At 41.1% G+C, this 23,479-nt stretch overlaps 1 pseudogene; it reads right to left on the bottom strand.

The window, feature by feature from the left end:
• Positions 1 to 23,479, bottom strand: part of LOC120854140 — a 143,174-nt pseudogene that overhangs the window by 111,688 nt on the left and 8,007 nt on the right.

The following is a 23,479-nucleotide window of genomic DNA, read 5'->3' as shown; positions in this document are numbered from 1 at the left end:
TATTAGGGAGAATTTCCTCCCCTGAAGTTTGAGGAGCCACTGATACGTCACTAAGGAAGGAACTGTAGAACCTTATTCCCTGCAGATTTCAAAGTTTTCTTTCAGGCTTAAATTCTGCTTGGCCTAGAGGCAGGGTAGGACTCAGATGGCCTCTTGGATGGTTCTCTAGTTCCAAGTTTAGTTCTGTGTTTATGGCTTAGAAAACCCAACACCTTAACTGGTCAGATATCCTAGACACTGAATGTTTTTCACAGATTTGGTAGCAGAAACACCCTACCTCTTTGTTTAGCCACTTGAAAAGGAGGATTAAAGGGAAAAAAAAAATCAGAGACTTACTACGAATAGATGGAATGAGGCTTGTTTTGTAAAGCAGAGCCTCTAAATTGTGCCTGTATTCGTTATGGAAACTAAAGACAAAGCCAAATTTGCTTTGTGCAAATTCAGCAGCACTGAGACCCCTTGGCAGAATGCCACATCACCTCTTGCTAGGGCGACATTTGTGCAAAATCTTACTTGGTGAGGCTTTGCTTTCTTCCAAGGAACAAACAGGGTGGAAATTCCTGATCTACCTCAGTATCGCCAGTAATCTGACCTGCAGGCTTGTACCTGAATACTGAAACCTTGGGGTTCACTGCTCAAATATAATACTTGGGAAAAGAAGAAAAGGAGTAAAGACACTCTTCTTAACCTTTGCAAATGTCATGCACTATTTATATAACATTTACCACTTTTATTTTCTACAGCCCAGGATTTTGTGAGGAGAAAGGAACAGGCACTTGAAACTACGCTACATTCCAACAGGTTTTAAATTGCAGCCTTTCCTCTCAGAAGGCTAAGTTTATTGTATGGACATCATTCTTCAGGGGCTCATTGTCTCATAAACAATTTGAATTCTATTTCTTGGATAAATCCTGAAACTGGTCTTCTAATAGCTTCAAAAGAGAAAAAATTTCCCCTAAGTCAAATAAACTACCAGTTCTAAAACAAAAGTTGCTATCTGTTAGGTGGAAATTTTGGAATTCTTTCACTCTGTGTCATAATAACTGCAGCAAGTTTTCATTTTCAATCTTATTAAGGAAAAATTGCACTTTTACAAAGACTGGACTCAACTTTCTATTTTCTTGCTTGTGTAACCACTAGGGGCCTGAACTTGGCTGAACAAGTTGCCTTGTGAGGGCTGGTATTTTATAAATTCTTGAAAGGAGGAAGCCACAGATCTCATTTTGACAACCTGACTAACTTCAGGTAGATAAGAAAAGCAAACACACGTTAATGTCACCCAGGGATAGAGAAAATATGAACCTCCAGGAAATGTGATAGACAAGTATATAGATGCTAAGGCTTCACTGAAGGCATTTGCTTCAACCAAAAATGCAGGTTTCATATATATGATCTTTTAATAAAAGTAGACATTTTTATACTGAGAGCTTCTAAAGAGCTGAAGTGTTGGGATGTTTTAGAACTAAGACACTACACCTTGTCTTAAAATGACTGCTATCACTATAGTCAGAGGTTGCCAACTGGCCATGCTCAGGCTGCCTGTGACTTGAAAGTTGTACTCTGACTCTCACTGAAATAACTAGGTGTAAAATCTTAAAATGAGGATGTTTCAAATAAAAATGCAGATTTATGACTCTCTTGAAAAATTATAGGTTCGAAAAGGATTAGCCACAACCACAATTTCTTGACTGGGTGGAACTGGGTAGAGGGTGCCCCTTCTCTGGGGCAATCCTTTCCAGTTTGGCACAGGTTGCCTGAGGCCCACTCTGCTCTGTATGTGGCCTCTTTGCCCCCTGCAAACCTTTGGTTCTGACCAAAAACCAAAGCTTGAACGCTTCTGCTGGTTCAGAGGCGGCAGTCTGTGGCAGGAATGACAGCTGGTGCCACTGCAGACAACTGTGTGCCTTTCTCTTTCCACACCGTGGTGAATATATTTATTTTCTTTTTCTTCTTGCAGAACCCTTTTGCCATAGGTCAGGGAGTGCTGGATTAGGGGTCGGGGACTTGGCTCTAGTGATAAATTCTTGTATCTAATTGAGTGAATTCACGAGAGCTTCTTAATCATTTAGAGTCTTAGTTTCTTTACGTGTAAAATGGGTTCATTGATTTATTGCCTAACTTTTAAAACACATCTATTCTGTTCCACAGATTTGAAGATGCACCAAAGGACTCAATTATTAAAAAAACACAAACCGATGTTGTGCAGACATGCTTTTTGTCTGTGTCTAACAACTTCTTAAAAAGGGGTAAGTTTGAACACCTTTGACCAGTTTCCCACAGTCCCCACTGCTCGTAGCCAGGCAGGCTCTCCATTACCTGCCCGGTCTGGCAGTCACTGAGTTAAAAAATGGCTCCTGACCTCTAGGTACCTTTCCTGCTAAAATGTCCTGTGGTGCTTTCTTTTCCAACACCCACGTCTTCTTCCACCTTGCCTCCTTCTTTGTTCTCTTCCCCGTCTCCATCTCCGCCAGCGGGAAAGCCTGCCAGGGGCTTAGCTTTTAAAGTCTGCCATAGTTTCTGGAGACAGAATTCCTTTGGCTTTATCCCTTTGTTGCTTTTCATTCTCACCTTGACAATGAGGACATGATTCTCAGTTTTACTCTGTAGCTTGGTTTACTGTTAACTGAAGTTTCCCCCCTTTCTTTGCAGCAGCTGTTCTCATTCTTCTAACCAGTTTTTAAAAGGCTTGAATTTGGAAATATGGTTGCTGTGTGCCTCTTCAGAGATTCATCCATAACTGTCAGAGCCTTTTCATTCCCTGGCTTTTGTATAGGTTTCTTTTATAAGCAGAGTAATTTGCATTTGTCTTTAATTCTTAATTTGTCTTTGCATTTGCTGTGGATGTAACATGCAGCTGAATTTGCATTTTCTTTTCACTTCCATTCTCATGGACTGGGGCTGTCTGAGGTGTAAACTACAGAGAGATTCAGGAGACTGCTGAACGGTAAACTTGGCTCTTCTGGTTTCATCTTATCTCACCTTCCCCTCACCTGAGTTGTCTTATTATGTTTAGATGTTCTAAAATGTGATCAAATATAGCCTATGTTTTCCATTCCACGGGCTGCTTAATCCCATTAACGGAATATTAGACCTTTAAATAGCAGTTGTACTCACTTATCAGGAGAAGAAATCCTGTTTAAGAAGATACTATTAGATTCTGGAATATAGAATGCTTGGGATTTAACTCTGCCCCTACTGTTAACCAGTTGGGTATGCAAAGAGTTGGACACGGACTGAGCAACTGAACTGAACTGAACTGAACTGATATACCCTATACATTTCTGGTACTCAATCTGTCTGTAAAAAGGGATTAATAGCAATGTTTCTGGGTATTTCACAGAGTTCTTCTGAGGTGCAACGAGTAAGTAGGGTGGGTATGGAACTCTGTAAGGAGCATCATATTCTAGACCAACATGAAGTACAGTGCCCTGAGGACCGCAAGCAGTACTGCCCCTGAGAACTCTTTTTAATTTCTGCTTGATTGATGATAGAGCTTTGGTTCCATGGAGTTTCACCAACAATGGCCACTATGTTTCAGATCATATCACAGTTTCCCAGTGAGAGGAAAAGGACCAGTTTAAAATCTACCTACAATCTCACGCTAGGGGCTTCTCTATTGCTGTGAAATAACATTTAAACAGAAGGTTAATGCCTTACACTAAACCTGTAGTCCTAATGTGCCTACAAAAAGCATTAGTTCTAATTACTCTTTGTAGAGAGGCAGACTAGAAGTGGCCCTATATATTCTAACATTCAATTAAAGGGCTGTTCTTGAGAAGTAGATTTCTTTAAAAACTGTTGTGTAGAATATTGAGAGAATTATTAGTTGCTTCTATAGTCCATTCTGCAGTAATATAGAATTATTTTGCCTCTCAAAGAGAGAGAATTCCTAGTCAGCGTGAACTAATTGTACTGTATACAGAGGCAGTTTTTAGCAATGTCCAGTGATTCCTCCTCACTGCTTTTCTTTGTCAAGAGTTTGATCAACAGAAGGCCCTGGAGGGAGGAGAGGGGTATATAGATTTCCTCTAAAATCTGTAAGTTCCTAGAGAAAGGATGATCTCCTCAAACCATGAACCTCTTTCTTCCCCCACACTCATACTGCCCTGGGATTAGGCCTTTCTCTGTTTGGAACTAGGCTTTGAGACATAAGGAGTTCATGAATTTATCTGAATCAGAGGTTCAGATAGTTTAGATAGTGGGGCAGTTTATTCAAGAATCCATTCTCCCTCAATTCTTTCTGTCACCTCTTTATTATTCCCAGAACCCTTGTTTCTGGGTTTTTAGGAAGAGAGAGGATCTCAGATTACTTTTCAGAGACCACTGCTCCAGATGGTTCAAGTATGGATAAGAAGGACTCCTGATGGGAATCTAAGTCCATTGCTCTTGAGACACACCCCAAAACTTGGAGGCCAGAGTATAAGAGAAGAAGATAAAAAAGTTCAGTCTAAGAAGTCAGAAAAGGTACAGATACCACATGCAAAGAAAAAAGAAATACAAACCAAAACACAGTAGTGTTGGGTAAACTGAAGACAACATTGCTTTTTTCGAAATTTTAGAATGAAAGTTTAGGTTTAGAGAATTATATTTTATTTATAACTTAGGAGCAACATTTCATTGAAGCAGGAAGGTTCTTCACTGGTGTCTCTGTAGTTGCAAAAGGCACTGCTGTTTTCTAGGGGTTTAACAGAACTTTTTGACACTGTTAGCACTTCACTGTAAATCAGAGTTTAGGAAGTGGGTTTATTGTCTTATTCACCTTTGTCTGGGCAGATGAAATGCAAACTTCATTTCAACTGATCTCTTTGGAAGCAGCTTCCCAATTTCTGTGGTTGGAGGACGGGCCATTTGTACTTTAAAACTTGATGGGCGTCAACTGGGCAACTATAAATTCTCTTCTGACCTAATCTCTCACCTAGAGATGGGTTATTTTCTTTCTGGATTGCTGACTGATTTCCTTCCTGTAGTGCTGGAAAGCCTTGTTCAAAGATCTCAAAGCCTGGCTGCATCTCTTTCCTAATGAAGCACCCTTAGCTTGAAGCTGGGGGAGAAGGTCCATCTGGCTTCTGCCATATGTGTGTATGCTGTCTCACCAGTAAACACGGCAGAGTTTGCCGACAGTGCGGAGTTTCAGTTAGTCAGTCATAAATTAGAGATGAGATATGCTGTGTTCCTGCTGCTGCGAGCTTTCACACTCCAGAAAGGAATCTCTACTTACCTATCCTAAAGAAGAAGAAAATGTGGATCAAGAAACCGTCAGAGGGGATGCCACACCAAGTCAGATGCACACACATTGTTTAGAGATGGGGAGAATGTGCACAGGCTTAGGAAATCAAAATCATTTCCGAGGCACCTGCTTTGTATCTGTTTATTCAGTTGGTACATTGGCTCTTTTGTTTCAAGGCGTATATATGTAACCAATTACGTTTTTTTTTTTTCCACTTGGGTTGGGTGCTGGGGAACAACTCCTTGAAGAATCTTAAAAACATTCTTAAACTGGGTGAACATATGTGTAGTTTCCCCCCAAATGTGCTCTATTTGTGTCTGATAATCAGATAGGGAGAAAATAATTAAATTTTAATGCATCTGTCTTCTCAAAGAGAAAAGTGCTTTCTGACTCTTGATGGCAAGATTTCATTATTATGATTTTAATGCTTTTAGATTAAAGGAGAGTTTACATTTAGGCTGCAAAGAAGCACAGCTAAACTATTCCTCTAAGACATCTTTGTTTCATTTATGGGCTTGTGTGGAGGTGTGTTTTAATGTATTTCATTTAAAACAGACTGTGATACATTAGAGTATTTAAACATCTTAAACCAGAATAGCTTCAGATAACACTGCTATCTTGTATCTGACAGTATCACCATGGGAAAGTCACAGCTTCTAAAACAGATTATCACATGTTTTTATCCTGAACATCCATTTCACCCAAGAGGTTCTGTGACCACCACACATCTTCAAACCTTCTAACTTCAAAAATGAGTAAGACCTTCAAATTCTTTCAGTGCTACAATAACTGGAAAACTATGGCAATCTATTTCATTTGATTATTTCAGAACTGGTCAGACCTTGACCTCAGGTAAGTTTTGTTTCTTTGAGGCTGAGATTTCAGGCAGTGAAAGAAAGGTGATGATGGATGTTGTGAGCAGAATAAGTTAAGTTTCTAATTCATAAAAAAAGACTAGGAAAAAGGAGGAAAGTGGGGGGGGGCAAGTTTGTGGCTTGCAAATAAAGGGAGCTGTTGATTTTATTCCAGTACCAGAAATAAAGACTATAAGCCCTTTGAAATTTCCTGTTTGATATCTTAATAGGATTGGCATGTTTTTAGAAAAACTTCAAGCCCTGTATATATAAATGGTTGTAGCTATCATTTGGTAACACCAAAAATTATGCTGCTGCAGTCAAATGCAGCTGTCCCTTCAAAAGCCATGTCCACCTCAAAATGTCATCTTATTTGGAAATTGGTTATTTTGGGATGTAACTAGTTAAGGGTCAAGATGAGGTCATATTGGATTAGGGTTGGCCCTAAACTCAATGATTAGTGTCCTTATGAGAAGAAGGGAGGACACAGAGATATAGAGAAGAATGAAATGTGAAGAGGAAGGCAAAGACTGGAATCAGCCATCTACATGCCAAGGAACCCTAAAGACTACTGGCAACCATCTGAAATTAGAAGAGAAGCATGGATCAGATTCTCCCTCAGAGCTTCTAGAAGAAGCCAGTCTTGCTGATACTTTGATTTTGGACTTCAGGACTGTGAACAAGTAAATATCTGCTATTTTGAGGCACCAAGTTTGCCATAATTTGTTTTGGGAGCCCTAGGAAACCGATGCAGTTGTTCAACAGTTTCATTCTAACAGTTAAAAGCCATAGCTTCAAGTGCTTTACCAAACCAAGCACAGTTATTTTCCTACACTGAATCTTTCAAGCACTGTCAAAACTGGATTTATGGGAGCCTCTTATGAAAGGGGTTTTGCAAAGCAGTGCTGCTTAGTTTTCTGTGGCAAGGTGAGGGCACAGGGGTCCACAGTGCTCCGCAGTGCACAGTGCCCTGTGCCCCTCTTAGTACAAATCCCTATACCATCTTTAGTGTGGAAGAATGGTAGCTGTGGTCCAGCTCTCTACACTTGGAGGACCATGCTCCTTGTTTCGGGAGGGTGTGCAGAGAGTCTAAGTCATCATTATAATAGAGAGGAGAGGCCTCAGTAGTCATCTGACTAGGCCTCTGGGTGAGAAGACATGATGTTCTGGTAAACTAGCTGACTGCATTTCCCAGAACACTCCCAGGTGAAAGCATCCTATTGACATTAATGCCTGTTTATGGTTCAAGATTCGTTCAGTCCTGGGATTTCTTTGGAAGGAATGATACTGAAGCTGAAACTCCAGTACTTCAGCCACCTCATGCCAAGAGTTGACTCATTGGAAAAGACTCTGATGCTGGGAGGGATTGGGGGCAGGAGGAAAAGGGGACGACAGAGGATGAGATGGCTGGATGGCATCACGGACTCGATGGACGTGAGTCTGAGTGAACTCCGGGAGTTGGTGATGGACAGGGAGCCCTGGCATGCTGCAATTCATGTGGTCGCAAAGAGTCGGACACGACTGAGCCACTGAGCTGAACTGAACTGAACTGAGAACCATAGATCGGAAACAAAAAGGCAAATTTTGTGTTTCTAAAGATAAAGTTTTAGTGCATTTTCCCTTCAGGGTAAGTACCTGTGTTCTGTATTTATCTGACTTCCTAGCCCATTTTAATGATATCCTTACCCCCAGATTTTCTCAGTTTAGGGTTGCCTTGGAAGTAGGTGAAGGGACTTCCTTAGGGTCTAGAGAAATTCAGCTAGAATGCTCATCTGCTTGGGTTAGCTGAGTTACAGTCTCTTTAGAAGAGGGTGGTCTTCGAATGATGAACATCTCTTATACAGAAATTTGCAATTATGTGGAGGAATGTTCTTATGTTCCTCGTTTTGATAAATAGAATTCCAATCTGCCCAGTTGTTCAAATTAAAACCTAGAAGTCACTCTTGACTCTGTTCTCCATCCTGTCTCATACCCAATCAATCACCATATCCAACTGATTCTACCTTTTCCTAGATGGACTCACACCTCTCCATCCTCTCCAGCATGTCTGTCAGCACCCTAGTTCAAGTGGCCATCACTCTTGCCTAGGTTATTGCAACAGCCTCCTAGTGATTTCATCACCATTAGTTTCTTTCCTTTTCCCAAACCACAGCAGAGTTGCTGCTGCTGCTGCTAAGTCGCTTCAGTCGTGTCTGACTCTGTGTGACCCCATAGACGGCAGCCCACCAGGCTCCCCCATCCCTGGGATTCTCCAGGCAAGAACACTGGAGTGGGTTGCCATTTCCTTCTCCAATGCATGAAAATGAAAAGTCAAAGTGAAGTCGCTCAGTCATGTCCGACTCTTAGCAACCCCATGGACTGCAGCCCACCAGGCTCCTCCATCCATGGGATTTTCCAGGCAAGAGTACTGGAGTGGGGTGCCATATTAAATATACTAGTCAGATCATATTCCCTTGCTTAAAAGATTCCCACGACTTCAAGATACAACATGAAGTCTTTAAGAATGATGTGATGGCCAATTTTATGTGTCAACTTGACTGGGCCATAGTGTACCCAGATATTTGGTTAAACATCCTGGGTATGTCTGCAAAGGTATTTCTGAGTGAGATGAATATTTGAATTGTAGACTGAATAAAGCAGGTGCCCTCCCCAGCGTGGGCATGCCTCACCCAATCTGAGGTCTGAAAAGATTAAAGGTGAGGGAGAATTCACTTTCTCTCTGCCTGCCTGTTTTTGAGCTAGGATGTCAGTTTTCTTCTGTACTTGGGCTGTAGCTAAACCACCAACACACAATAAGATCTCTAATAAATTTTCAGCCTCCATTATCATGTGAGCCAATTCCTTACAATAAGACCCTCTGTCTATCTATCTGGCCTGTCCTATTGTTCTGATTTGCTCTGGAGAATCCTAACACAGTTCTTACTGGACCTGTCTTGCAGGTCCAGTGAATTAAATGCTCTGCCTTTCCTTCAGCATCCTGAATGGAGAGTCCTGTCTCTCTACCACTGGTTCTCCTTGTGTGCACATTGGGATAAACTGGGGAGCTTTAAAATCTATTGGCCTGTGGGTCCTACACCTGTGCTGTGCTTAATCACTCAGTCGTGTCTGACTCTTTGCAACCCCGTGGACTGTAGCCTGCCAGGTTCCTCTGTCCATGGGGATTCTCCAGGCAAGAATACTGGAGGGGGTTACCATGCCCTCCTCCAGGGGATCTTCCCAATCTAAGTCCTACCCCTAGAGGTTATTATTAAACTTGTGGGGATGCAGTGGGGAGTTAAAAACAATGTTCCCAGGTAATTCTAATGTCTGATAGGCTAAAAAACCATGAAGCTTTGCACATCAATCTGGATTTTCATCCCCTATTCTGTTTATCAGGTAATATTCACTTATCCTTCAGGTCTCCATTTAATAATCATTTGCTCCAGAAGCTTTCCTTGATAACCCTCAGGTTAGTTCCATCTCTATGTATTCCTCTAGCATCCTGTACTTCCCCTGTCATACCACTCATTACATTTAGCCATGATCATTTCTTTAATCCTTTGTCTTCCTTATTAGAAGGGAAGCTCCATGGGGTAAGGAATTTTGTCTAGTTTTGCTCCATATTCTGTTCTAGCACCTAACTTTGCACCTGGCATTTATTTATTGGTTAGTAAATATTATACTGAAGGCATGAACAAATGTAAATGTATATGGCAGTATACACTGGGTAAAGTTCTTATTTGTTTCAAGTAGTTTGTTTGGGGGAGTTTCCCCAGCCTGGTCTGGAATTCTCAGTCACTTTCCAGGGTGATTACCTTTGAGTGACTGCACTCCTTTCCTATCAAGGATCTGCTGTGGGGTGCAGTCTTTGTGACCCATCTTTTCTAGTTGGCATATTTCTTCAGTCACCAGATCTTCAGGATATCTTTTGCCCATTCCTGACCTTTACCTACATCCCATCCTGTCCCCAGTGGTGGTGAGATAGAAGCTTGCATTAGAATTTCTGTGGGACCATTTTCAAAACATACTTGTTAAAATATCTACCACTTTCCAAATTCTGACTTGGTAAGTTTGGGGTGGACCCCAGGCACTTATATTTTATATAAGTTCCATAGATGATTCTGGTATACAGTTTCATCTTTCATGCTTTATAACTGTGTGAAATGGCTACTAGGTTATCAAAGAGAGCAAGGGAAAAAAAAAAAATCTGGGTCTCTACATTAATGAAAGAAGACCAAAGGAAAAAGATATTGTCTAGGGCTTTTGTCCATCAGCTAAGACCTGTGCCCTTAGTTGTACCTGTGGCACATTTAGGTATTCCTGAGGCACAAGCTGGACTCAGGATTGCCTGGAGAAATATCAATAACCTCAGATATGCAGATGACACCACCCTTACGGCAGAAAATGAAGAGGAACTAAAGAGCCTCTTGACGAGAGTGAAAGTAGAGAGTGAAAAAGTTGGCTTAAAGCTCAACATTCAGAAAACGAAGATCATGGCATCTGGTCCCATCACTTCATGGGAAATAGATGGGGAAACAGTGGAAAAAGTGTCAGGCTTTATTTTTGGGGGCTCCAAAATCACTGCAGATGGTGATTGCAGTCATGAAATTAAAAGACGCTTATTCCTTGGAAGGAAAGTTATGACCAACCTAGATAGCATATTCAAAAGCAGAGACATTACTTTGCCAACAAAGGTCCATCTAGTCAAGGCTATGGTTTTTCCAGTGGTCATGTATGGATGTGAGAGTTGGACTGTGAAGAAAGCTGAGCACCGAAGAATTGATGCTTTTGAACTGTGGTGTTGGAGAAGACTCTTGAGAGTCCCTTGGACTGCAAGGAGATCCAACCAATCCATTCTGAAGGAGACCAGCCCTGGGATTTCTTTGGAAGGAGGAATGATGCTAAAGCTGAAACTCCAGTACTTTGGCCACCTCATGCCAAGAGTTGACTCATTGGAAAAGACTGATGCTGGGAGGGATTGGGGGCAGGAGGAGAAGGGGACGACAGAGGATGAGATGGCTGGATGGCATCACGGACTCGATGGATGTGAGTCTGAGTGAACTCCGGGAGTTGGTGAGGGACAGGGAGGCCTGGCGTGCTGTGATTCATGGGGTCGCAGAGTCGGACACGACTGAGCGACTGAACTGAACTGAACTGAAGTATCCTTCCAGGAATTCTGAGTCTTACTGTCTAATCCAGAAAAGTGACTCTATGATGGCCCTTTCAGAGCATTGGCAAGACTGTGGCAGACAAGGCAAGGGGATATTTGGGGTCAGTGAAAGACTGTAGGAATCTCCAATTATAAACAGGACTGATCTCTTTTGGGTTTCATATCCCAGAGAAGTTTTCCTCCCAGTTGCCTAACTGAGTCTGGCTCCTGTCAGTTTGCAAGAAAGGGGACCTGGCATTTTGCTGTGGTGTCACTAAGTGTTCCACTTTATGTAACACCACCTTTAGAACATTGCTCTTAAATATATGTTAGGGTTGGCCTATTTAAAGCTCAAGACTTATGCTGCTCAGACATGAAGCACAACACTCTAACATAGCTTTAAGTTATGCAAATTGTTTCTTCTCAGTTGCTGCAAGAAGCTTTGTTTTGTGATATTGGCCTAGGGCCAAACAGGTAGCGTGATATGAGTAGGCAGCCCTCCTACTACCTCAAAGTCGAAGGCTTCAGCCAAGTGCTATTCTCAAACATGCAAACAGGGTAGAAACAAGTCTGAAGAAAGATGTGTGGGGCCGTGGCACAGTTTGGTTACATGTAGCCTGGCTGGGCTGCTACACAGGGAGGAAGTCCTCTTACTCTCTGCCTGCCACTCTCCACTTGATCCAAGAGAGGAGCTGGGCTGGGCCATCTTTTCTAAACCTAACTTTTATCCTAAAAGCTTGATTTTAATATTGGTGTGTTAGTCACTTAGTCGTGTACGATTCTTTGTGATCCCATGGACTGTAGCCTGCTAGGCTCCTCTGTCTACAGGATTTCCCAGGCAAGAATACTGAAGTGGGTTGCCATTCCCTTCTCCAAGGAATCTTCCCAATCCAGGGATTGTACCTGAGTCTCCTGCTTGACACGTAGATTCTTTACCATTGAGCCACCTTGGAAGCCCCACCAACAAGTAGTATAGTAAATAAAGCACTGTGAACAAACAAACAAAAAAGAAGTTAAAAATGACTGAGATGAACCTTGAATAAGAAAATTCATCCACATTGCAGGCAGAGTCTTTACTGCCTGAGCTGCCAGGGATAGGCAAAAATAACAAGCAGAATGGGCATCACATATCTTTATCCTCATGTCAGCCAAGTCCATTGTTTCCTCAGAGATTTAGTCTAGTTTACTTGGAGCCTGCTGCTACTGCTGCTAAGTCACTTCAGTCGTGTCCGACTCTGTGCGACCCCATAGATGGCAGTCCACCAGACTCCCCTGTCCCTGGGATGCTCCAGGCAAGAACGCTGGTGTGGGGTGCCATTTCCTTCTCCAATGCATGAAAGTGAAAAGTGAGAGTGAAAGTGAAGTCAGTCCCAAGTCATTGCAGGTCCAGATTCTCTCATGATTTCTGTCATTTCTCAGGCTCATCGACTTGTCTCTGCTTCATTACCCCCATCTCTGTGGATTCAGTCAGGTTTACGTAAGGAATCCATTCACTCCTAGTATTTCGTAAGCTTTGGTGAAGTTTATTCATAACTGGGAGGGGGAATATGGAGAAGTCATTTCCTGCTGTGCACGGCTTCCTGCAATCTTCCTGGCTCCATGTTACTTCTTTCTATCTCTGCTTCTGCCTTCTCTCTCTTTTCACACCCTCTGTCCCCAATCAGAAATCACCTCTGTTACACAGAGTAGTCTGGTTTCTAGGGGCAGTGGAGGGAGGTGGGGTTCAGCCTTGATCTCTAAACTTGCAAGCACAACCTCACAAGAATTCCTGCTGTTGTGATTCACACTTTCTAGGGAGCAATGTTATAGATAGATTTTTCCATCCCTGTCATATACTTGTTTAAAATCTTTCCATGAGCTCAGGTTTATCTTGCATATGTATACAATGGAGTCTGTAGAAATTTTAGAAAGTACAGGTGGGTCCTCCTGCAGGCAAGCTGTGTGATACTATTAGCCCTGAGCTATATAAAATCACTAAGACTTGAAAGCTTGAGTCTGCACTATTTTGGTGCAAAAACTAGAGTAATGTTCAAGAGTGAGAGAAGAATTCAAGTCTTTTAGGTATAGATGTGCAAATTCCAAAGCAAAAGGTGGAAAACTATACAAGCCACCCTGTGAATATTAATAAAAATACTTCACACAAAGCATTCTGAGTTCTCAGAAGAAAGGCACTATATAAGCACAAACATTACCTCATTAATCCTAACAGCATCCCTGTGAGAGGAGAGCCAGGGCAGGTTATTCCATTTTAAATACAAAGAAATGGATAAAGCAGGAGACATAACTTGTCCCCAATGTTATCATTATCTCTGTTGTAGAAGTCCTGCTGACCCCTCCTTTGCTAAGCCTCCTCACCCAGGCCAGCTTCACTGCTGGATGCTGTTCAGCATTTCACCTATTTGTCTCATCTATTCAACTAGACTGTGAGCTCCTTGAGGGGAGCTTTTGCATAATTAAAAGCTATCTCCTTTGCATTTCTCCCTCTTACTGCATCCTTCAGAGCATCAGGGACTTAATATGTACTCAAGCAAATGGCTGATGATTGATAGTCATTGTATTATGGAAGTGACAGTGGTTAAACTAGCTGTATTTTCCCTTTCCAGTCATTTTCCTTTTTCATATTAAATTTTAAATAATTACAGAATGCAAATACCTTTTTTTTTTTTTTGCTAAAAAAAGAGAAAAGAAATAAAACATTTTAGACATTCCTTTTGTCTACCTTTCTCTTCCCAGATTTAATCAGTTATTTATGATAGAATAAGGACAGTTTTAAGAAACATATGTTTGGAAAAGAAACTACATGTACACAGGACAAAATTCAAAAGGTATTGTAAGACGTTAATCGTCTCTCTATTCTTTTCCAGGGCTGCCTATTTCCTTTTCCTAGAGGCAATTGCTGGCAACCCACTCCAGTGTCCTTGCCTGGAGAATCCCAGGGACGGGGGAGCCTGGTGGGCTGCCGTCTATGGGGTCGCACAGAGTCGGACATGACTGAAGCGACTTAGCAGCCGCAACAGCAGCAGCAGAGGCAATTGCTTTTACCAGTCTCTTCTGTCCTTCCAGGGATGGCCTATGTTTACACAAGCATGCGATGCTTATAATTTTTAATGCCAATAATATTATAACATTTCATAAACACTACTCTGTCACTTGCTCTTTTTGCTTAATGATGTATCTTGGAAGTTGTTTCATGTCAGTATTTATAGCTGCTTCACTCAAAGGATTTCCTTTTATGCATTTATATCATTTGTTTACTCTCCTACTAATGAACATTAGGCTATATTCCCATCTTTTCATATTATAAACAATGTTACTATGAATGTTTTTCTATCTATATCATATAGCACATGTGTTAACTTATATATGGGCTTCCCTTATGGCTCAGCTAGTAAAGAATCTGCCTGCAATGAGGGAGACTTGGGTTTGATCCCTGGGTTGGGAAGATCCCCTGGAAGAGGGAAAGGCTACCCACTCCAATATTCTGGCCTGGAGAATTCCATGGACTGTTATAGTCCATGGAGTTACAAAAAAGTCAGACATGACTGAGCGACTTTCATTTTTACAAGCATATCTATAGGATAAGTGCCTAAAGTAGCATTGCTGGGTCAAAGAATTTGTACATTTAAAATTTTGATGGATATTGCTAAATTGTACTCTATAGAAAAAAGTTGTACCATCGTACATTCCCAAATACAGTGGAAGAGAGCAAGATACATTTTAGAAAAGCTATATAAATTAGATGAAAATGTTGGAAAGGGGCAAAATCAGATTATAGCATAGCATTATGTTCCACTGTATATGCTATTGGTTGTTATTCCTATCTAGAGTTTATTATGTCTCAGGCTTTGTTGTGGGCTCTTAATTAGCTCAAAACAATTCTATAATTAATTATTAGGTGATTTTATTTGAAGGGACTTTAAATTGGTACCTTGCATAACAGTTAACTTTAATAGTTAGCACAAACATTTATTGAATATCTCCTGTGTGCCAGAAACAGAAAGAAACACTTCCAATTCTATGTTATTTAGTCCCATGAGATAGGTATTATTATCCTAATTTTCTGATGAGGAAACGGCAATTCAGGTTTGGCCCAAGATATGCTATGGAATTAAAGAAGGCGTCTCTAACTCTTTCAGCTGTGTCACACTGGCTTGTGAGACCTAGAAGATTGAGAATACTCAGTCAATTAAAATGACATTTTTCTAAGGAAGAAGACTGTGAATCCAATAGCATTGCAGCAGGGAGGATGTCCAAAAATGTATCCTCTGAACTTGTCAGCAGAAATTGCAACCAGCTGGTAACCAAAGGATGTGTTCTAATATAAAAATCTCAACAATACTGCCATTCTCTGTCAGATAGTTAGGGTCTAAGAGGCAGATATGTCATCACACATTATGACCCTGCTCAAGAAGGAGCAGATTTTAATCGCAGCATCATTTTAGGAACTGGCAATTGCAAGAAAGGGAACATAAGGGGGTGGAACACAAGTTTCATTTTCACATTAGGATACACAGCTGAACTGAGACACTATCAATGACCAAAATTTGAGTCCCCTGGTTACTGCTCTGATGAAATCCTGTGGAAAGCAGAGTTTCACTTCCAGACAGATTGACCACCAACAGAACCAAAAAGACCCAGGCAATCATCTGTTGCTTTTTTTCTACCAAAGAAAACTGCTGAGGAACTTTTGCTGGAAGCCAGGGATAGCAACGTGTGTCCTCTGCTGAGTTTGTGTTCAAAAGATGGTGGTGCTGGAGACTTGAAAGTACCTCTTTAAGAAAAAGTTGTATTTTATTTTTAATTAGAAGATAATTATTTTATCTATAATAATGTGATGGCTTCTGCCATACATCAACATGAATAAATCATAGGTATACACATGTCCCCTCCCTCTTGAACCTCCTCCCCACTTTCTTCCCCATCCCACTCCTCTAGGTTGTCACAGAGCACTGGCTTTGGACTCCCTGCATCATAGAGCAAATTCCCACCGGCTGTCTGTTTTACATATGGTCATGTATATGTTTCAATGCTACTCTCTCAAATCATCTCACCCTCTCCCGCCCCACTGAGTCCCAAAGTCTGTTCTTTATGTCTGTGTTTCCTTTGTTGTCCTATAAATAGGATCATCAGTTCCATCTTTCTAGGTTCCATTATTTATGTGTTAAAATACAATATTTGTCTTTCTCTTTCTGACTTACCTCACTCTGTATAATAGGCTCTAGGTTCATCCACCTCATTAGAACGGACTCAAATGCATTCCTTTTTATAGCTGACTAATATTCCATTACGTATATGTACCACAACTTCTTTATCCATTCATCTGTCAATGGACATCTAGGTTGCTTCCATGTCCTCGTTACTGTAAACAGTGCTGCAGTGAATGCTGGGGTACGTGTGTCTTTTTCAATTATGGTTTTCTCAGGATATATGCCTAGTAGTGAGATAGCTGGGTCATATGGTAAATTTATTTCTAGTTTTGTAAGGGATCTCCGTACTGTTCTCCATAGTGGCTGTATAAATTTGCATTCCCACCAACAGCAGAAGAGTGTTCCCTTTTCTCCACACCCTCCTCAGCATTTATTGTGTGTTGACTTTTGATGATAGCCATCCTGACCTGTGTAAGATATCTCACTGCACTTTTGATTTGCATTTCTCTAATAATGAGTGCTGTTGAACATCTTTTCATGTGTTTAAATTTAAAAGATTTTACACAATGAAGGAAACCATAAGCAAGGTGAAAAGACAATGCTCAAAATGGGAGAAAATAATAGCAAATGAAACAACTGACAAAGGATTAATTTCCAAAATATACAAGCAGCTCATGCAGCTCAATATCAGAAAAACAAATAACCCAATACAAAAGTGGGCAGAAGACCTAAACAGTTATTCTCTAAATAAGACATACAGATGGCTAATAAACACATGAAAGTTCCTTTTTAATAGGGATATTTTGCACACTGCCCCTTGCTGAGGCCTCAATACTATCAAATAGCTTAGTTCAACAAGAGTTTACTGTGTCTGCCAATATAGGAACATTTCTATGATGAATCAGCTGTAAGATATATGAAATATAAATTATTCAATTTATATGCAGAGGAATATTTAGTCCAATTGTGCAGATAAAAACACATACACATGAAAAGCTACAAGACTTCTTCCAACAAATATTTGTTCATAGAATCTACTATGTGAAAGGCATGGAGCCAGGCTCTCAGGACACTAGGTTCAGAGGAAAAGAGACACAGATCCTTGTCCTCCTTATTTACAGTGTAGATGGGGATACAGATGACTGAACAGTTACATCAAATGAGTATTATAGGAATATGTGCTACAGAGATTCAGAGAGGTTATGTTAACCTGTGCTGGGGACAGAAAGCTTTAAGGAGAGGGTAGATATGAAAGTCAAAAGGGCAATGATCAAATATTTTTATCGTCTTTCTTCTGGGTGAAGAAATCTCCTAGTAGAAGATGTTATTGTTGTTGTTGAGTCATTAAGTTGTGTCCAACTCTTGCATTGTGGACATGTAGCCTGTCCATGACTCCTCTGTCCATGGGATTTTTCAGGCAAGAATACTGGATTGGGTTGCCATTTCCTTTTCTAGGGGATCAAACTTGCATCTCCTGCACTGGCAGGTGGATTCTTTACCACTGAGCCACCAAGAAAGCCCCCCAGAAAAAAATAGGTATGGAATTATAAGTGCTGATAAGCAAATATTTCCATCTTTTCTCCTTCTGGGCACATGGATGATTATATTTCCCCATGCTTTCTGAAGTTGCTGCTGCTGCTGCTAAGTCGCTTCAGTCGTGTCTGACTCTGTGTGACCCCATAGATGGCGGCCCACCAAGCTCCCCTGTCCCTGGGATTCTCCAGGCAAGAACACTGGAATGGGTGGCCATTTCCTTCTCCAATGCATGAAAGTGAAAAGTGAAAATGAAGTCACTCAGTCGTGTCCGACTAGTAGCGACCCATGGACTGCAGCCTACCAGGCTCCTCTGTCCATGGGATTTTCCAGTTAGGCTTGGCTAAAGACATGAAAGTAACCTAATGTCCACTGCAGATGAATGGATAAAGAAGACATGGTACATATATACAATGGAATATTACTCACCCAGAAAAAAGAAGGAAATAATGCCATTTGTAGCAACAAGGATGCAATTAGATATTATCATACTTCAGTTAAGTTTAGTTCAGTTCAGTCACTCAGTCATGTCCAACTCTTTGCGACCCCATGAATCACAGCATGCCAGGCCTCACTGTCCATCACCAACTCCCAAAGTTCACTCAGACACGTCCATTGAGTCAGTGATGCCATCCAGCCATCTCATCCTCTGTCGTCCCCTTCTCCTCCTGCCCCCAATCCCTCCCAGCATCAGAGTCTTTTCCAATGAGTCAACTCTTGGCATGAGGTGGCCAAAGTACTGGAGTTTCAGCTTTAGTATCATTCCCTCCAAAGAAATCCCAGGGCTGATCTCCTTCAGAATGGACTGGTTGGATCTCCTTGTAGTCCAAGGGACTCTCAAGAGTCTTCTCTAACACCACAGTTCAAAAGCATCCATTCTTCAGCACTCAGCTTTCTTCACAGTCCAACTCTCACATCCATACATGACCACTGGAAAAACCATAGCCTTGACTAGACGGACCTTTGTTGGCAAAGTAATATCTCTGCTTTTGAATATGCTATCTAGGTTGGTCATAACTTTCCTTCCAAGGAGTAAGTGTCTTTTAATTTCATGACTGCAATCACGATCTGCAGTGATTTTGGAGCCCCAAATTATAAAGTCTGACACTTTTTCCACTGTTTCCCCATCTATTTCCCATGAAGTGATGGGACCAGATGCCATGATCTTCGTTTTCTGAATGTGGAGCTTTAAGCCAACTTTTTCACTCTCCTCTTTCACTTTCATCAAGAGGCTTTTTAGTTCCTCTTCACTTTCTGCCATAAGGGTGTTGTCATCTGCATATCTGAGGTTATTGATATTTCTCCCAGCAATCTTGATTCCAGCTTGTGCTTCCTCCAGCCCTGCTTCTCATGATGTCCTCTGCATAGAAGTTAAATAAGCAGGGTGACAATATACAGCTTTGACGTACTCCTTTTCCTATTTGGAACCAGTCTGTTGTTCCATGTCCAGTTCTAACTGTTGCTTCCTGACCTGCATATAGGCTTCTCAAGAGGCAGGTCAGGTGGTCTGGTATTCCCATCTCTCTCAGAATTTTCCACAGTTTATTGTGATCCACACAGTCAAAGGCTTTGACATACACGATAAAGCAGAAATAGATTTTTTTCAAGGGAAATAAGTCAGAAACACAAATACCATATGATATCATTCAGATGTGGGATCTAAAATATGACACAAATGAACGTATCTACAAAAACAGAAACAGACTCACAGACATAGAGAACAGATTTGTGGTTGCCAAGGGGGAAAGTAGGAGGTTGGGGTTAGCAGATATATGCTATTATATATAGAATAGATAAACAACAAGGTCCTACTGGGAGCTATTCAATATCCTATGATAAACCATAGTGGAAAACATAAAAAAAGAAGGTATATGTATATAACTGAATCACTTTGCTATTTGGTAGGAATTAATAAACACTGTAAATCAACTATACTTCAATTTAAAAAATAAAGGAGTTTAGGCTTGGCTATATACCTTGCTTTGGTCAAAGCAAGCAGAATCGCTCTGTGCCACTTCTTTCTGGAAGTGAGTGTGTGTGCTCAGTCACTCAGTCATGTCTGCCTCTTTCTGGTACCATGGACTGTAGCTTGCCAGGATCCTCTGACCATGGAATTTTCCATGGAAGAATACTGAAGTGGATTGCCACTTCCTACTTAAGGGGATCTTCCTGACTGTTAAGAGTTACATGCAATTAAACACACTTTGTCCCCCTGGGGTGTTGCTCCTCCTGGATACATATGTTGAGAGGAAGCCTCTGATGAGCAGAGCCCTCCAGCTCTTTACAAGGTACACATTATTACAGTTTTAGCCCACTGAGATTTTAGAATTATGTTTGTATTAGCCCATCTTGACTCATGCATGGTCCTTCTATTCAGCAAAAATTTTGATACTGAGGAACCTAAGCACTATTCTTTGGGGCTAGAAATAAACCATTGAAGAATACACACAAGTTTCTTCTTTTAGAGCTTATATTCTAGTTGCATGAAGGTTAGGAGATAAAGCTAGAGATAGATGACAAAAAAGTAAACAAAAACATAACTAATAAGATTCCAAATTATAATTACTCTTAGTGAGATAGAAAGTAACTTTTTAATAAAGAATATTTTTGATAGGGTAGTCTCTGAGAAGATGATATTCAGAACTAAAATCTGAAGGGTAAGGCAGTATTTACCATGTGAAAACTCAGCAGGGAGCATTCCTGATGGAAGGAACAGCAAAAATCCTGAGATCAAGAAAGAGATTGGCTTACATAATGAGCAAAAGACCAGTGTGGTCTGAAAAAGATGCTTGTAGGGAGATGAATGTGGTGCCAATAAGATGGGAGAGTTGAGAGCCCAATATTACGGGTTCAATAAGAAGTTTGAATTTTAAGTAAAATGGGAGGTCAGTGAAATATTTTAAGTAGAGGAGTTATATGGTATTATTTATATTTCAAAAAGATCACTCTGCTATGGGAGAAGGCCAAGCATAGATGCAGGAAGACCACCTGGGGGACTATTATAATATTCCAGGAAGGAGAGTTTGATAGCTTGGTCTAGGGTGGCAGCACTGATGATGGAGAGAATTGGGCACATTTGAAATATATTTTACTGGTACAACACACAAGATCTGAAATATATTTTACTGGTACAACACACAAGTAGAGAAGCCAGATGGGAGGGCTGTGGGACAGAGGACAACAAATACAGCAGCACTGGGGTTGTAGACAAAGGGAGACAATGGGGCGGATGACATGAAAGAATGAATGAATGTGGGTGGATATTAAAGATGATGTCTAAATTTTTGGTTTGAGTTAAATGGATAAATTTGTTGAGAGAGGGAGGACTGGAGTAGAAACAGAAAGGAGACTGGAGAGGTCTAAGGAGACTAAGCAGTTCTATTTAGAAAAGTTTAATGTGCATATTAGACACCATATTAAGATACCAAAATCGGGCTTTAAAATTGATGTTATGCCTGGAGAAAAATAAGGAGTCACCAGCAAATAGATAGTATTTAAAGCCAGTGAGTAGATGAGGTCATCTAGGAAATGTGTGTAGATTTTAAGAGGAGAGCCCAGGTCTGAGCCCCATGAGCACTCCAAAACTTAGAGGCTGAACAGAAGAGTCATGAAAGAAGATTGAGAATACAAAGATCAACAAGGTAAAAGAAGAGCAGAGGAGCTGGAAGTCAAGAGAAGAGTGTCAAGATGGGAGGAATGGTTAGACATGTTAGTTGCTGCTGAGAGGTGGATAAGAGAAGACAGAATTTTCATTGACTGTGGCACAGAGGTGGTTCTCAGTGAACTGAAAAGAGCAAATTCAGTGGAGATGGAAACTAGATTGCAAAGGGCTGAAGAAGGAATGAATGTGTAGTAAAAAGTTGTGTGTAGAAAAGTTGTAAAAGCAAGCAAAGAATGGTCTGATTGACAGATGGTCAATGCATGATGGTGCATGTGGGTCAACAGAACTGCTTTTTAAAGGATAAGAGATTCTAAAGCATGCTGTATAGTGATGGGAAGACTCAGTAGAGAGAAGGAAAGAGAGAGAGAGGGAAGGAGGGAGGAGGAGAAAGAAGAAGGAGAGGTGGAGGAAAAACAGGGAGATTTTAAACACAAAGTGCTTTAGAGTGTATAGAGTTAACAAGCACGGTAGAAAAGAAGGCATTGACATTGGTGTTGAGGAATTTTGTGTAGGCAGAAAGATATGGCAACATCACTGACTAATGCCCATTTGTAGCACCTGAGATGGTATTTTGGTATAAAAACTAGTAGGATAGACTGATTGTAGCCATGGCTTTATTAGAGAAATAGTAGGCCTAAAGACTGAAAATACCTAACTGGAGAGTGGGAAGGGAAGATTACTCAGTACAGGAATCTGTTCTACTACTGCCTTTGATAGACACTCATCCAGCCTCTGCTCAAAAGTGAGGGCAGATTTCAAAGCTGCTAATTTTTGAGCTGGTCTTCCCCAGTGGCTCAGCGGTAAAGAATCTACCTACAATGAAGGAGATGAGGCAGGAACCACGAGTTCGATCCCTGGTTTGGGAAGATCCCCTGGAGAAGGAAATGGCAACCCACTCTAGTATTCATGCTTGAAAAGTCCTATGGACAGAGGAGCCTGGTGGGCTACAATCCATAGGGTCACAAAAGAGTCAGACACAACCTAGCAACTAAAAAAAACAACAAAGATTTGAGTTAGCTTTGGGACTTTGTTATTCAGGCCAAAGTGGATTTGAGAGGAGGGGGCTTGATGAAAATAGCTTCACAAGGGGGAGCATTTAGGAGGGTGGGAGCAGGGAGGCCGTGAAAGTAGAGAGGCCAGATGGGAGGGCTGTGGGACAGAGGACAACAAATACAGCAGCACTGGGGTTGTAGACAAAGGGAGACAATGGGGCGGATGACATGAAAGGCTGTATGAGGAAGCATTTAAGACTGTTGGTATCTGGGAGGAAGAGGTAGTCATGGGAGAGGGTAAAATATGATTATATATTTTTAAGCTTAGAGAAATTATGAACAGAACAGGATAAGTTAGAGATATAGAACTTGGCCTTTGGGGGTGATTTTCTTATAAGCGATTTTTGAGCCAATGAGACTAGATGAATTTTCAGAGAGAAAGTATGGAGAGAGAAGAGCAGGACATAAAGGAGAAAGAGGAATGAGTGAAGGAGGCATAAAAGAACAGTGGGATAGAGAAGAGAGTTTCAGGAAGAAAGTATCTCTTGTGATCAAATGCAAGAGAGAGCAATTAGGCCCATACTGAGATCACTAATAGTACTATATCTGCTTAGTTTATAAAGTTCCTTCATAGTGATCCATTTCATTTACAAGCTTTAGGTCTTTTTAGTAATTCTCTGAGGTAGGAAAAGGTAGGTATTCTCATTTTCAGAATATAGATTTGTCAAGGTTGCTCGGCAGTTTACACAGATCAGTGGCTCTCAAAATGAGATTCCCAGAGCAGCAGCACCTGGGAATTGGTTGGAAATGCAAATTGCTGGGCCCCATTCCAGATCTACTAAATCAGACACACTGGGGGTGGAGCCCTGCAATCTGTGTTCTAACAAGCTCTCCAGGTAATCCTGATGCACACTAAATTTGGGAACCACCAACTTCT

The sequence above is a fragment of the Oryx dammah genome, unplaced genomic scaffold, assembly GCF_014754425.2.
Source record: "Oryx dammah isolate SB20612 unplaced genomic scaffold, SCBI_Odam_1.1 HiC_scaffold_27, whole genome shotgun sequence".
NCBI classification, from domain to species: Eukaryota; Metazoa; Chordata; class Mammalia; order Artiodactyla; family Bovidae; genus Oryx; species Oryx dammah.
This window is presented reverse-complemented; position numbering and strand designations above follow the sequence as displayed.